The 14,176-nt window shown below is 47.2% G+C and overlaps 1 protein-coding gene across 4 annotated transcripts in view; it reads right to left on the bottom strand.

Annotated features, from left to right (window-relative positions):
* Positions 1-7,760, bottom strand: part of RFC4 (replication factor C subunit 4) — a 98,684-nt gene extending 90,924 nt beyond the window's left edge. For 2 of the 4 annotated variants that reach the window (XM_073626308.1, XM_073626305.1), the window contains exon 1: positions 7,609-7,760. The gene's annotated coding sequence lies outside the window, so the exon portion shown is untranslated. Of the gene's footprint in view, positions 1-7,460 lie in introns of all 4 variants that reach the window. The other 2 variants (XM_073626306.1, XM_073626307.1) reach the window with 2 other exon arrangements.
* Positions 7,761-14,176: the final 6,416 nt, after the last annotated feature.

Here is a 14,176-nt window from a genome sequence, read left to right as displayed (position 1 = left end):
TGGTAAATCTGACGACAAAAATCTGCAGAAAATCTAATAGTGTGTATGGGGCTTAAGTCTACCAATTATGATATATAATGTGTGTGTGTGTGATTTCTTGACTACCTCTTGCACTTTTGAAGGCCCTGGAACACCAGGACAATGGAAACACCCCAAAAATGACCCCATTTTGGAAAGCTAAAACCCAAACGTATAATCTATGAGGCATGAGTGTTTCGAACATGTCATTTTTTTTCTACAAGTTTTTGGAAAACGTGGAAAGAAACTGAAAACGCATTTTTTTTTTTACACAAAGTTGTCCATTTATACAATATTTCTAACACATACCATGTACATAGCAAAAATTACAAAAATAGATTCTCCTACTGAGTAAAGCGATACCACATGTGGGAGACTTTTCCACAGCCTGGCCACATACAGAGGCCCAACATGCAGGGAGCACCATATCAGGTGTTCTAGGGGCATACATTTCAAATCTAATTTGACTACCTATTACACTTTTGTGAGGCATTGTAGTGGCATGAATGAGCATGGATGGGGATGGATGAGCCGTGGATGGGGATGGCTGAGTATGGCCTGGCAGTTACCCCCGTGTGTGCGCCCCAGGGGGCGCAATTCTGGGAGGATGTCATAGTATGCCCTACCAGTTATCGAGCCACACTGTAGCCGTCATTCGACTATATCGCGGTTAAGTGGTTTTTAATGCAAGTACCACTTTAATAGGGCTGAAACAATTAAACAATAAAATCTATTAAAATTAATAATGAAAATCGTTGGCGACGATTTTCATTATCGATTTGTTGGTCTGCACGCACCTTCCTCCCAGCCTGTCAGTCCTGCCTCTGTCCGAGTGTTACACAATCCCACTGTGTACAAGCCGCTTTCTCACAGCATCGCTCATATGACCGGGCACGTCTGTCTCGCATGCCCGCCTCTCCCCTCCTTGCTGGCGCAAGCGAGGTATTCTCAGCCCCGCCCACTTTTCTGCCTCGAGGGAAGAGAAGCAGCTGTTAGCACCGAACTGCGATAAGGTAGCGGCTTAAAAACAAAAAAATTGCCTATTACAGGTTTTTAATGTTTTTTTTCCCCGAATAATCAAAACAATAATCGGCCAACTAATTGATTATGAAAATAAACACCCTAGAGAATAAAATGGCGGTCATTGCAATACTTTTTGTCACACTGTATTACTGCGGTCTTGCCGAGTAAATTAATACCCAACATATCACGCTTCAAAATTGTGCCCGCTCGTGGAATGGCGACAAACTTTTAGCCTTAAAAATCTCCAAAAATTCTACAGGTTGCATGTTTTTTATTACAGAGGAGGTCTAGGGCTAGAATTATTGCTCTCACTCTACCGATTGCAGCGATACCTCACGCGTGGTTTGAACACTGTTTTCATATGCAGGCTCTATTTACGTATGCGTTCGCTTCTGCACGTGAGCTCGGTGGGACGGGGCATGTTTAAACATATTTTTTTTTTCTTATTTATTTTACCATTTATTTTCACACTATTTAAAAAAAAAAAAAAAAAAAAAAAAAAAAAAACTGGTGTCACTTTTATTCCTATTACAAGGAATATAAACATCCCTTGTAGTAGAAAAAAAGCATGACAGGACCTCTTAACCACTTCATCCCCAGAAGGATTTACCTCCTTCCTGACCAGAGCACTTTTTACAATTTGGCACTGCGTCGCTTTAACTGCTAATTGCGCGGTCATGCAATGCTGTACCCAAACTAAATTTGTGTCCTTTTCTTCCCACAAATAGGGCTTTCTTTTGATGGTATTTGATCACCTCTGTGGTTTTTATTTTTTGCACTATAAACGGAAAAAGACAGAAAATTTGGGAAAAAAATTATATTTTCTACTTTTTGTTATAAAAAAATCCAATAAACTCAATTTTAGTCATACATTTAGGCCAAAATGTATTCAGCCAGATGTCTTTGGTAAAAAAAGATGTCAATAAGCGTAAATTTATTGGTTTGCGCAAAAGTTATAGCGTCTACAAACTAGGGTACATTTTCTGGAATTTACACAGCTTTTAGTTTATGACTGCCTATGTCATTTCTTGAGGTGCTAAAATGGCAGGGCAGTACAAAACCCCCCCAAATGACCCCATTTTGGAAAGTAGACACCCCAAGCTATTTGCCTGAAGGCGGTGCTTGGTTTTCGGGGTCCCGTACACGGCTAGGCTCCCAAAAAGTCTCACACATGTGGTATCCCCGTACTCAGGAGAAGCAACAGAATGTATTTTGGGGTGTAATTTCACATATGCCCATGGCATGTTTGAGCAATATATCATTTAGTGACAACTTTGTGCAAAAAAAAAAAAAAAAAAAAAAATTTTCATGTAAACAAAAAGTGTCAGAAAGGGCTTTGTCTTCAAGTGGTTAGAAGAGTGGGTGATGTGTGACATAAGCTTCTAAATGTTGTGCATAAAATGCCAGGACAGTTCAAACCCCCCCCCAAATGACCCCATTTTGGAAAGTAGACACCCCAAGCTATTTGCTGAGAGGCATGTCGAGTCTATGGAATATTTTATATTGTGACACAAGTTGCGGGAAAAAAGACACTTTTTTTTTTTTGCAAGAAAATTACTTTGAACCCCCAAACATTATATATTTTTTTAAAGCAAAGGCCTTACAGATTAAAATGGTGGGTGTTTCTTTTTTTTTTTTCACACAGTATTTGCGCAGCGATTTTTCAAACGCATTTTTTGGGGAAAAAACACACTTTTTTAAATTTTAATGCACTAAAACACACTATATTGCCCAAATGTTTGATGTAATAAAAAAGATGATCTTAGGCCGAGTACATGGATACCAAACATGACATGCTTTAAAATTGCGCACAAACGTGCAGTGGCGACAAACTAAATACATTTTTAAAAGCCTTTACCACTTTAGATTTACAGAGGAGGTCTACTGCTAAAATGACTGCCCTCAATCTGACCTCCGCGGTGATACCTTACATGCATGGTGCAATTGCTGTTTACATTTGACGCCACACCGACGCTTGCATTCGCCTTAGCGCGAGAGCAGGGGGGGGGGGGCAGGGGTGCTTTTTTTTTTTTTTTTTGCTTTTTTTTTTTTTGCTTTTTTATCTTGTTTTTAAATTGTTCCTTTCATTTTTTTTTTTTAATCATTTTTATTGTTATCTCACGGAATGTAAATATCCCCTATGATAGCAATAGGTAGTGACAGGTACTCTTTTTTGAAAAAATTGGGGTCTATTAGACCCTAGATCTCTCCTCTGCCCTCAAAGCATCTGACCACACCAAGATTGGTGTGATAAAATGCTTTCCCAATGGCGCTGTTTACATCCGGCGAAATCTAAGTCATGAAATGCTCGTAGCTTCTGGTTTCTTAGGCCATAGAGATGTTTGGAGCCACTCTGGTCTCTGATCAGCTCTATGGTCAGCTGGCTGAATCACTGGCTGCATTCTCAGGTTCCCTGTTGGGACAGGAGAGCCAGAGGAAAAACACGGAAGACGGTGGGGGGCATTCCCTCCTACTGCTTGTAAAAGCAGTCTAGAGGCTAATTAGCCGCTAGGATTGCTTTTACATGAAAGCAGACCGCTGGCTAAAAAGAATGATACCAAGATGATACCTAAACCTGCAGGCATCATTCTGGTATAACCACTCAAAGTCGTAGATGGCGTTCCTGAAGACAAAAAAATGGTTAACTATAAAACACAGTAAACGATAAAGTATAAAAAATTGCATACCTGAAAAGCAAACATGATAAAACATAACAACAATAAAACATTGCATAATAGAATACAGTAAAAAAAGAGCAGAACAATAGAGAGAATAGAGAGAGAGAACACTAAAACGACAACTATTTTTTTTTATTTTATATTTTTTTTGTGTTTTTTTTTTACATTTTTTTTTGTAACTGTAACTTTTATAACTGTAACCGGTTCCAGGTTCGGGTCTCTCAAAATGTGATGGCATCTTGGGAGACCCTGTGAAAGTGTGTCCTAGTCTGTGCAATGCTGTACCCTACGCTAATACTCAACTAGTGAATGGTAGCGTTCAAAACATTCACCAATGCAAAGACCAGGATTGTCAGGACAGGAGGGACAATAATAGCGGGTGTCACGCCTATATCCGCGCTTGCTGCAGACACGACATCTTTTTTGGGGGGGTTCGTTGGGTAGGGGTACTCGGGAGGACATAAAGAAAATGCCTCTCATGCAGCCGACTGCATTTGGTTGGGGATGTGAATGGGGGAAGTACGGGTGCTGCAGAAGTGGTGGGTTCCTAATTAGGATTGGCGAATGCAGCAGGAAGGGCACGACGGGCCTGTGTTTGTCTTCTTCTTGGTGGCAGCGGGACACTACTTGTGCTTGCCACCTCACCAGCTTGAACTGCACTTATGGGACTCACCACGTCACCAAGTGTTACTGCAGTGCTGGTTTGACTACGACCGGGGTGTACTAGGCCGCTGGTGCTTACCAGTTCACCAAAACGCTACCAAAAAAACTGTTAGTGATCGCACGGATCAGGCCTGACTCTGCAAATGCTGCAGTTATGTGTTTAGTGTTTTGTAAGTGACAGTGATTGATCGATACTGCACTTGGGTGGGCTGGGCCGGGCGGAGGGGCAAAACACAGGTGCTAGCAGGTATCTGGGCTAATCCCGCTAACACTGCGTTTTTGGGAACCCTAAACTGCTGGGGACGCTAGTATAGATCTGATCGGATCAGATATTGATCCCTTCAGATACTATACCACTAAGGGAGGTGTATGCTGCGTGCATGGGTGTTAGCGGGAATGGCGCTAACCTGACGCTGCCTGGGGCGACGCAGACCCTATCTGACCCTAAAACCTAAGTTATATCATCGTCGGGCGATTAGGGGGCTAAACCTTTATTCGGTAATAAATGGCGGGTGCCCCGACACTATAAAAAATAAACGAACTAACCAGCGTCACCCGTAACAGTTATACGGTGATCACTGGTGAAAGGGTTAACTAGGGGGCAATCAATGGGTTAAAACATTTATTAGGTAGTATACGGGGGTCCCTGACGCTATAAAACGCTGACGGCGAACCTAAATATTTACCTCCCTAACTAGCGTCACCAGTGACACTAACACAGCAATCAGAAAAATGATCGCTTAGTGACACTGGCGATGGGGGGTGATCAAGGGGTCAAAACTTTATTGGGGGGGTTAGGGGGGTACCCTAGACCTAAAGGGGGCTAATACTAACTGCCCTACCACACTGTCACAAACTGACACCAATGCAGTAATCAGAAAAAAAAAAAAAAAAAAATCAGGGGGGGTAATGTATGCCTGGCGTGTTCTACTGTGTGTGTAGTATTTGTGCACGCACATCGATGTCTTCTCTCCTCGGCGCCGGAACGGAAAATACCGAGCCGAGGAGAGATGACATAATTTCCTCAGCTGCTGTTTACTATACAGAAGCAGAGGAAGAATCGGATTGCCTGGAAACGATCGCAATGGGGGGGCCACAAATGGATGGTCTCCCCCTCACCTCTCATCGCTCCCAGACACAAGCCGACCGCCTCGGGCACCAGGGCGGGGGTCCGATCGGACCCCCTGCCCGCGGGAGGCAGATCACGTACCAGGTACGTGATTTTGCCTGCTCGTGCCATTCTGTCGCAGTATATCTGCGTTAGGCAGTCGGCAACTGGTTAAATGTGAGATCTGGGGTCAAAAAGACCTCAGATCTCATATTTACACTTAGAAGCAAAAAAAAAAAAAAAAAAAATGTCATTTAAAAAAATAAGAAAAAAATGGCCCCTTAAGAGCTGTGGGCGGAAGTGATGTTTTGACGTCGCATTAGCCCTGCATTGTTATGGAAACAGGTGGGGGCCATCTTCCCCTCACTCATCTCCACCCAGCCAGGGTGAAGATCCGATTGCCTCCGCTGCTGCCAACGAAGGGCACCGGAGCGCGGTGGGGGGGCCCTCTCCCACCGCCGATAAAAGTGATCTTGCGGTGAATCTGCTGCAGAGACCACTCTTATCAGAAACCGGACCGCTGGCCAAACATGAGGATACCGGGGTTTTGGCAGCTAGCTGCTGCCGTAACATCGATATCCCCCGTCAAAGTTAGGTTGTATATCGGCGTTTGGTGGTCCAGGAGTGGATAATCACTTAAATACTGGGCACTTTTACCCCCCGCCCAGGCCAATTTTCAACTTTCAGCATTGTCGTATTTGGAATGACAATTGCACGGTCATGAAACACTGTACCCATATGAATTTTTTTTAGACAGATAAAGCTTTCTTTTGGTGGCATTTAATCTCAGCTGGGCTTTTTGTTTTGTGCTAATCAAAATAGACTGAACATTTTTAATTAGTTTCGGTTATAAAAGATTGCAAATAAGTATTTTTTATTCTTTATAGAAGTGCACTGATGAGGCTGCAATGATAGGCGGCACTAATAATCAGTGCCCCGATTATTAGTGTAAATGTACCCTGTTAGCCTTGCCAGTTATTGACTCTCCTTTCCTCAAACAGTGATGGCGCGTGAGGAAAGGAATGCCTATAACCGTCAAGTTTGTGATCAGCTGTGATTGAACACAGCTGACACATGGAATAGGGCCTCTGTGATTGGCCCTTTACCTCGATTTGTGACCAGCTGTGTCCCAAGGACACAGCACCCACAGAGCATGCTGTCTGCGCACCCTAGGGGGGTGCACAGGTGGCTGTGCATAGACGCCCTCCTAGAACAAGAGCAGCGATGTAGCCATCTTTCAGCTATGGCATGGTATTGAGGTAAAGTGGTTGTAAACTCTTACAATCCACTTTGTACTACAGGTAAGCCTATAATAAGGCCTACCTGTAGCTACCCCGGATATCTCCTAAACCTACACGGTTTAGGAGATATCCCCTGTATCAGCATGTGCCAACATCATCGGCATTGTGCCACTGCTTCAGCTGACATACCATTACTGGCGGCATGCGCTCGGGAGTGATGTCATCGTAGCTCCAGCCAATCACAATGCTGGAGCCTGCGATACCCGGAAATAACTCCGGGAGTGATGTCGCCAGGTAGAGCAGTGTATGGGGACCGCTGCGGGGGGCTTCGATCTAAGTATTTCATAATGGGCTGTTATTATGGGTTTACAACCACTTTAAGTAGAACTAAGTTATCCAATAACAAAACTGATCAGGCAGACTGTTTATTGCAGTCAATGTTTATTCAATGTCTCTTTTGCAATAAACTAAAACTACCTGCCTGGCTGTTGGCAGTCTTCTTTAGAATGCACAGAGGGTACAGGAGCAATGTCATCTCACACCTGCCAATGATGACAGCTGCAGACCAGCACCTAGAAGCAGGCATTAGATGATGACAGCAGGCCACTGAGGGAGAGGATTGCAGACTTTAGTTCCAATTTAAGCTTTGAAAATGAAAGACAGAAGCTGATTGGCTGCCATCTACAGCTGCTCCAGTCTTAGTGAATTCCCCTAGTAAAATAAACTTACTCAGGATAATGACAACTACACCTCACAGGCGGATATGAGCAAAAAGCCCAGCCAGTCTACTCTCCGTACTGTTGTATAAAACGCTTTTTGTATAGCAGGTGGATAATCAGAGCTTACTGATAAGGTTCAGGGCATGCAGAACACTCACTTGCTCCTCCGCTTCTCTATCAGACTTCCGCGCCTACAACCAGCGCGCCAAAACCACCGCACGAATCGCTTCCGGGTCGGCCCACACAACACTGGCTGCACGTGACCGGAGCTGGGACACTGGCACTACACCATGTGACTCAGTATACAGAAGGCGCGAGACAGAGGAGGGAGGAGATCTAGATTTGTAAGCTGTATAGAGAGGCATGCTGGGATATCGATAGAGCTGCGTCTGTACAGTAAATACGGATCACAAAATAAACGTGGATAGAAATCGCACATAGGAGAGCACGTTTAGTCTGCTTGGAGCTGGCGCTGCATAAAACATGCCTGCCTGCTTTATTACCAGCTGAAGCCCAGCTCTGTACTGCTGTACACCTCCCTCTCCTGTACTACTGTACACCTTCCTCTGCTCTACACCTTCCTCTCCTGTACTACTGTACACCTCCCACTACTGTACACCTTCCTCTCCTGTACTGCTGTACACCTTCCTCTCCTGTACTACTGTACAACTCCCTCTCCTGTACACCTTCCTCTGCTGTACACCTTCCTCTCCTGTATTACTGTACATCTCCCTCTCCTGTACTACTGTACACCATCTCCTGTACACCTCCCTCTCCTGTACTACTGTACACCTTCATCTCCTGTACACCTCCCTCTCCTGTACTACTGTACACCTTCATCTCCTGTACATCTCCCTCTCCTGTACATCTCCCTCTCCTGTACACCTCCCTCTCCTGTACTACTGTACATCTCCCTCTCCTGTACACCTCCCTCTCCTGTACTACTGTACATCTCCCTCTCCTGTACACCTCCCTCTCCTGTACATCTCCCTCTCCTGTACTACTGTACATCTCCCTCTCCTGTACACCTCCCTCTCCTGTACATCTCCCTCTCCTGTACACCTCCCTCTCCTGTACACCTCCCTCTCCTGTACATCTCCCTCTCCTGTACTACTGTACATCTCCCTCTCCTGTACACCTCCCTCTCCTGTACTACTGTACACCTCCCTCTCCTGTACACCTCCCTCTCCTGTACTACTGTACATCTCCCTCTCCTGTACATCTCCCTCTCCTGTACACCTCCCTCTCCTGTACACCTCCCTCTCCTGTACATCTCCCTCTCCTGTACTACTGTACATCTCCCTCTCCTGTACACCTTCCTCTCCTGTACACCTCCCTCTCCTGTACACCTCCCTCTCCTGAACACCTCCCTCTCCTGAACACCTCCCTCTCCTGTACACCTCCCTCTCCTGAACACCTCCCTCTCCTGTACACCTCCCTCTCCTGTACACCTTCCTCTCCTGTACTGCTGTACAACTCCCTCTCCTGTACACCTTCCTCTCCTGTACTGCTGTACAACTCCCTCTCCTGTACACCTTCCTCTCCTGTACACCTCCCTCTCCTGTACACCTCCCTCTCCTGTACATCTCCCTCTCCTGTACACCTCCCTCTCCTGTACACCTCCCTCTCCTGTACTACTGTACATCTCCCTCTCCTGTACACCTCCCTCTCCTGTACACCTCCCTCTCCTGTACTACTGTACATCTCCCTCTCCTGTACACCTCCCTCTCCTGTACATCTCCCTCTCCTGTACTACTGTACATCTCCCTCTCCTGTACACCTTCCTCTCCTGTACACCTTCCTCTCCTGAACACCTTCCTCTCCTGAACACCTCCCTCTCCTGTACACCTCCCTCTCCTGTACTGCTGTACAACTCCCTCTCCTGTACACCTTCCTCTCCTGAACACCTTCCTCTCCTGTACACCTCCCTCTCCTGTACACCTCCCTCTCCTGTACACCTCCTTCTCCTGTACATCTCCCTCTCCTGTACACCTCCCTCTCCTGTACACCTTCCTCTCCTGTACACCTCCCTCTCCTGTACACCTCCCTCTCCTGTACACCTCCCTCTCCTGTACACCTCCCTCTCCTGTACATCTCCCTCTCCTGTATACCTCCCTCTCCTGTATACCTCCCTCTCCTGTACATCTCCCTCTCCTGTACACCTCCCTCTCCTGTACATCTCCCTCTCCTGTACACCTCCCTCTCCTGTACACCTCCCTCTCCTGTACACCTCCCTCTCCTGTACATCTCCATCTCCCTCTCCTGTACACCTCCCTCTCCTGTACACCTCCCTCTCCTGTACACCTCCCTCTCCTGTACACCTCCCTCTCCTGTACATCTCCATCTCCCTCTCCTGTACACCTCCCTCTCCTGTACACCTTCCTCTCCTGTACACCTCCCTCTCCTGTACACCTTCCTCTCCTGTACACCTCCCCCTCCTGTACATCTCCATCTCCCTCTCCTGTACACCTTCCTCTCCTGTACATCTCCCTCTCCTGTACACCTTCCTCTCCTGTACATCTCCCTCTCCTGTACACCTCCCTCTCCTGTACATCTCCCTCTCCTGTACATCTCCCTCTCCTGTACATCTCCCTCTCCATCTCCCTCTCCTGTATATCTCCCTTTCCTGTACATCTCCCTCTCCTGTACACCTTCCTCTCCTGTACTGCTGTACAACTCCCTCTCTCTCCTGTACACCTCTCTCTCCTGTACATCTCCCTCTCCTGTACACCTCCTGTACACTTTACCCCCCGCTAGCGGCCGAGAAAGGGTTAAAAACCACCGCAAAGCACCTCTGCAGAGGCGCTTTGCCGGCGGTATAGCCGCGCTGTCCCATTGATTTCAATGGGCAGGAACGGTGAAGCAGCGGTATACACTCCGCTCCTTCACCGCTCTGAAGATGCTGCTAGCAGGACTTTTTTCCCGTCCTGCTAGCGCACCCCGAGGGCTTTCACACTGCAGACAAAGCAGCGGCACTTTCGGGTCGGTTTGCAGGAGCTATTATTAGCACAATAGCGCCTGCAAACCGCCCCAGTGTGAAAGGGCCCTAAAGGCAAAACTTTTGTTTTCTTTAGTTTAGGATAGAATGGAGAGGGATTAGAACCCCTGTCAGTTTTTTTGCTGTCTGTGTCCCGTTAAGGAAATTAATTCTCTCTATTTGTCCTGTTTACCATTATCATTGAAAGTAAAAGAAAAAAATGCCAAATTTTGTGTTGTCTTTGGAAAAGTAATAGAGGGGAAATCTTCCAATGGGAACACAAGTTCTGGTGCACTGGGTGTCCCCAAGGAATTCCTTTAACCCTTTTGCTGCCAGGCCCTGTGCTCCATTTTTACACTCAGGTGGCCAGACAATTTTTCCTTTGCTTTTTTATTTTTCACTTAGACCCCTTTCACACTGAGCCGTGGGCAGCGTTAACGGTAAAGCGGCGCTAGTTTAAGCAACGCTTTACCGTAGTTTTTGCGGTGCTATTCGGCCAATAGTGGGGCACTTTTAACCCCCCAAAAAAAGGATTAAACGCACCTGTGTAGCGCCGATGCCGAATCGCTTTGGCAGCGGTGCCCATTCATTTCAATGGGCAAAGGCGGTGGAGGAGCGTTGTATACACCGCTTTTCCACCACCCCAAAGATGCTGCTTGCAGGACTGCCAGCGCAGCGCCCCAGTTGAAAGCACTCAGGCTCTCACACTGGGACTGCAGGGGAGGCATTTTTCAGGTGCTATTTGTAACGCCTGAAAAACACCTCCAGTGTGAAAGGGGTCTTATAGCTTTCGGAGTTTGTAAAAGACCCCCCAAACCATATATTTTCTGAAAAACCACATGACCAGTAGAATAAAAAGAAGGTGCTACTGATTTTTTAAGGTCCCACGATATTTGTGCAAATGTTTATGAAAACAATATTTTTGCTTAAAATCCACTAAAATCATTATTCGCAGTTAACCACTTGCCGACCGCCTAACGCAGATATACTGCAGCAGAATGGCACGGGCAGGCAGAATCACGTACCCATACGTGATCTGCTTCCCGTGGGCGGGGGGTTCTATCGGACCCCCCCCCGGTGCCAGCGGCGGTCGGCATTTGACTGGGAGCGTTGAGAGGCGAGGGGGAGACCATCCGATCATGGCCCCCCCCTGGCGATCGCTCCCAGCCAATCGGAATCCTCCCCTGCCTGTGTGTAGTACACACAGGCAGAGGATGTGATGTCATCTCTCCTCGGCTCGGCAGTTTCCGTTCCAGCGCCGAGGAGAGAAGACATGTAAGTGCACAAAACACACACACAGTAGAACATGCCAGGCACATAAAACACCCCCGACCCCCCCCCCCCATCGCCCTCCGATCCCCCCCCCAATCACCCCCCCCCCCGTCACAAACTGACACCAAGCAGTATTTTTTTTTTTTTTCTGATTACTGATTGGTGTCAGTTTGTGACAGTTAGAAGTGGTAGGGCAGTGAGTGTTAGCCCCCTGTAGGTCTAGGGTACCCCCCTAACCCCCCCTAATAAAGTTTTAACCCCTTGATCACCCCCTGTCACCAGAGTCGCTAAGCGATCATTTTTCTGATCGCTGTATTAGTGTCGCTGGTGACGCTAGTTAGGGAGGTAAATATTGAGGTTCGCCGTCAGCGTTTTATAGCGACAGGGACCCCCATATACTATCTAATAAATGTTTTAACCCCTTGATTGCCCCCTAGTTAACCCTTTCACCACTGATCATCGTATAACCGTTACGGGTGACGCTGGTTAGTTCGTTTATTTTTTATAGTGTCAGGGCACCCGCCGTTTATTACCGAATAAAGGTTTAGCCCCCTGATCGCCCGGCGGTGATATGCGTCGCCCCAGGCAGCGTCAGATTAGCGCCAGTACCGCTAACACCCACGCACGCAGCATACGCCTCCCTTAGTGGTATAGTATCTGTACGGATCAATATCTGATCCGATCAGATCTATACTAGCATCCCCAGCAGTTTAGGGTTCCCAAAAACGCAGTGTTAGCGGGATCAGCCCAGATACCTGCTAGCACCTGCGTTTTTCCCCTCCGCCCGGCCCAGCCCAAGTGCAGTATCGATCGATCACTGTCACTTACAAAACACTAAACGCATAACTGCAGCGTTCACAGAGTCAGGCCTGATCCCTGCGATCGCTAACAGTTTTCTTGGTAGCGTTTTGGTGAACTGGCAAGCACCAGCCCCAGGCAGCGTCAGGTTAGCGCCAGTACCGCTAACACCCACGCACGCACCGTACACCTCCCTTAGTGGTATAGTATCTGAACGGATCAATATCTGATCCGATCAGATCTACACTGGCGTCCCCAGCAGTTTAGGGTTCCCAAACACGCAGTGTTAGCGGGATCAGCCCAGATACCTGCTAGCACCTGCGTTTTGCCCCTCCGCCCGGCCCAGCCCACCCAAGTGCAGTATCGATCGATCACTGTCACTTACAAAACACTTAACGCATAACTGCAGCATTCGCAGAGTCAGGCCTGATCCCTGCGATCGCTAACAGTTTTTTTGGTAGCGTTTTGGTGAACTGGCAAGCACCAGCCCCAGGCAGCGTCAGGTTAGCGCCAGTACCGCTAACACCCACGCACGCAGCATACACCTCCCTTAGTGGTATAGTATCTGAACGGATCAATATCTGATCCGATCAGATCTATACTAGCGTCCCCAGCAGTTTAGGGTTCCCACAAAGGCAGTGTTAGCGGGATCAGCCCAGATACCTGCTAGCACCTGCGTTTTGCCCCTCCGCCCAGCCCAGCCCAGCCCACCCAAGTGCAGTATCGATCGATCACTGTCACTTACAAAACACTAAACGCATAACTGCAGCGTTCGCAGAGTCAGGCCTGATCCCTGCGATCGCTAACAGTTTTTTTTGTAGCGTTTTGGTGAACTGGCAAGCACCAGCGGCCTAGTACACCCCGGTCGTAGTCAAACCAGCACTGCAGTAACACTTGGTGACGTGGCGAGTCCCATAAGTGCAGTTCAAGCTGGTGAGGTGGCAAGCACAAGTAGTGTCCCGCTGTCACCAAAAAGACAAACACAGGCCCGTCGTGCCCATAATGCCCTTCCTGCTGCATTCGCCAATCCTAATTGGGAACCCACCGCTTCTGCAGCGCCCTTACTTCCCCCATTCACATCCCCAACCAAATGCAGTCAGCTGCATGAGAGGCATTTTCTTTATGTCCTCCCGAGTACCCCTACCCAGCGAACCCCCCCAAAAAAGATGTCGTGTCTGCAGCAAGCGCGGATATAGGCGTGACACCCGCTATTATTGTCCCTCCTGTCCTGACAATGCTGGTCTTTGCATTGGTGAATGTTTTGAACGCTACCATACACTAGTTGAGTATTAGCGTAGGGTACAGCATTGCACAGACTAGGCACACTTTCACAGGGTCTCCCAAGATGCCATCGCATTTTGAGAGACCCAAACCTGGAACCGGTTACAGTTATAAAAGTTACAGTTACAAAAAAAAGTGTAAAAAAAAAAAAAACACATACAAAAATATAAAATAAAAAAAAATAGTTGTCGTTTTATTGTTCTCTCTCTATTCTCTCTCTTGCTTTTCAGGTATGCAATTTTTTATACTTTACCGTTTACTGTGCTTTATTGTTAACCATTTTTTTGTCTTCAGGTACGCCATTCACGACTTTGAGTGGTTATACCAGAATGATGCCTGCAGGTTTAGGTATCATCTTGGTATCATTCTTTTCAGCCAGCGGTCGGCTTTCATGTAAA

The sequence above is a fragment of the Aquarana catesbeiana genome, linkage group LG04 (assembly GCF_042186555.1).
Source record: "Aquarana catesbeiana isolate 2022-GZ linkage group LG04, ASM4218655v1, whole genome shotgun sequence".
Lineage (NCBI taxonomy): Eukaryota > Metazoa > Chordata > Amphibia > Anura > Ranidae > Aquarana > Aquarana catesbeiana.
This window is presented reverse-complemented; position numbering and strand designations above follow the sequence as displayed.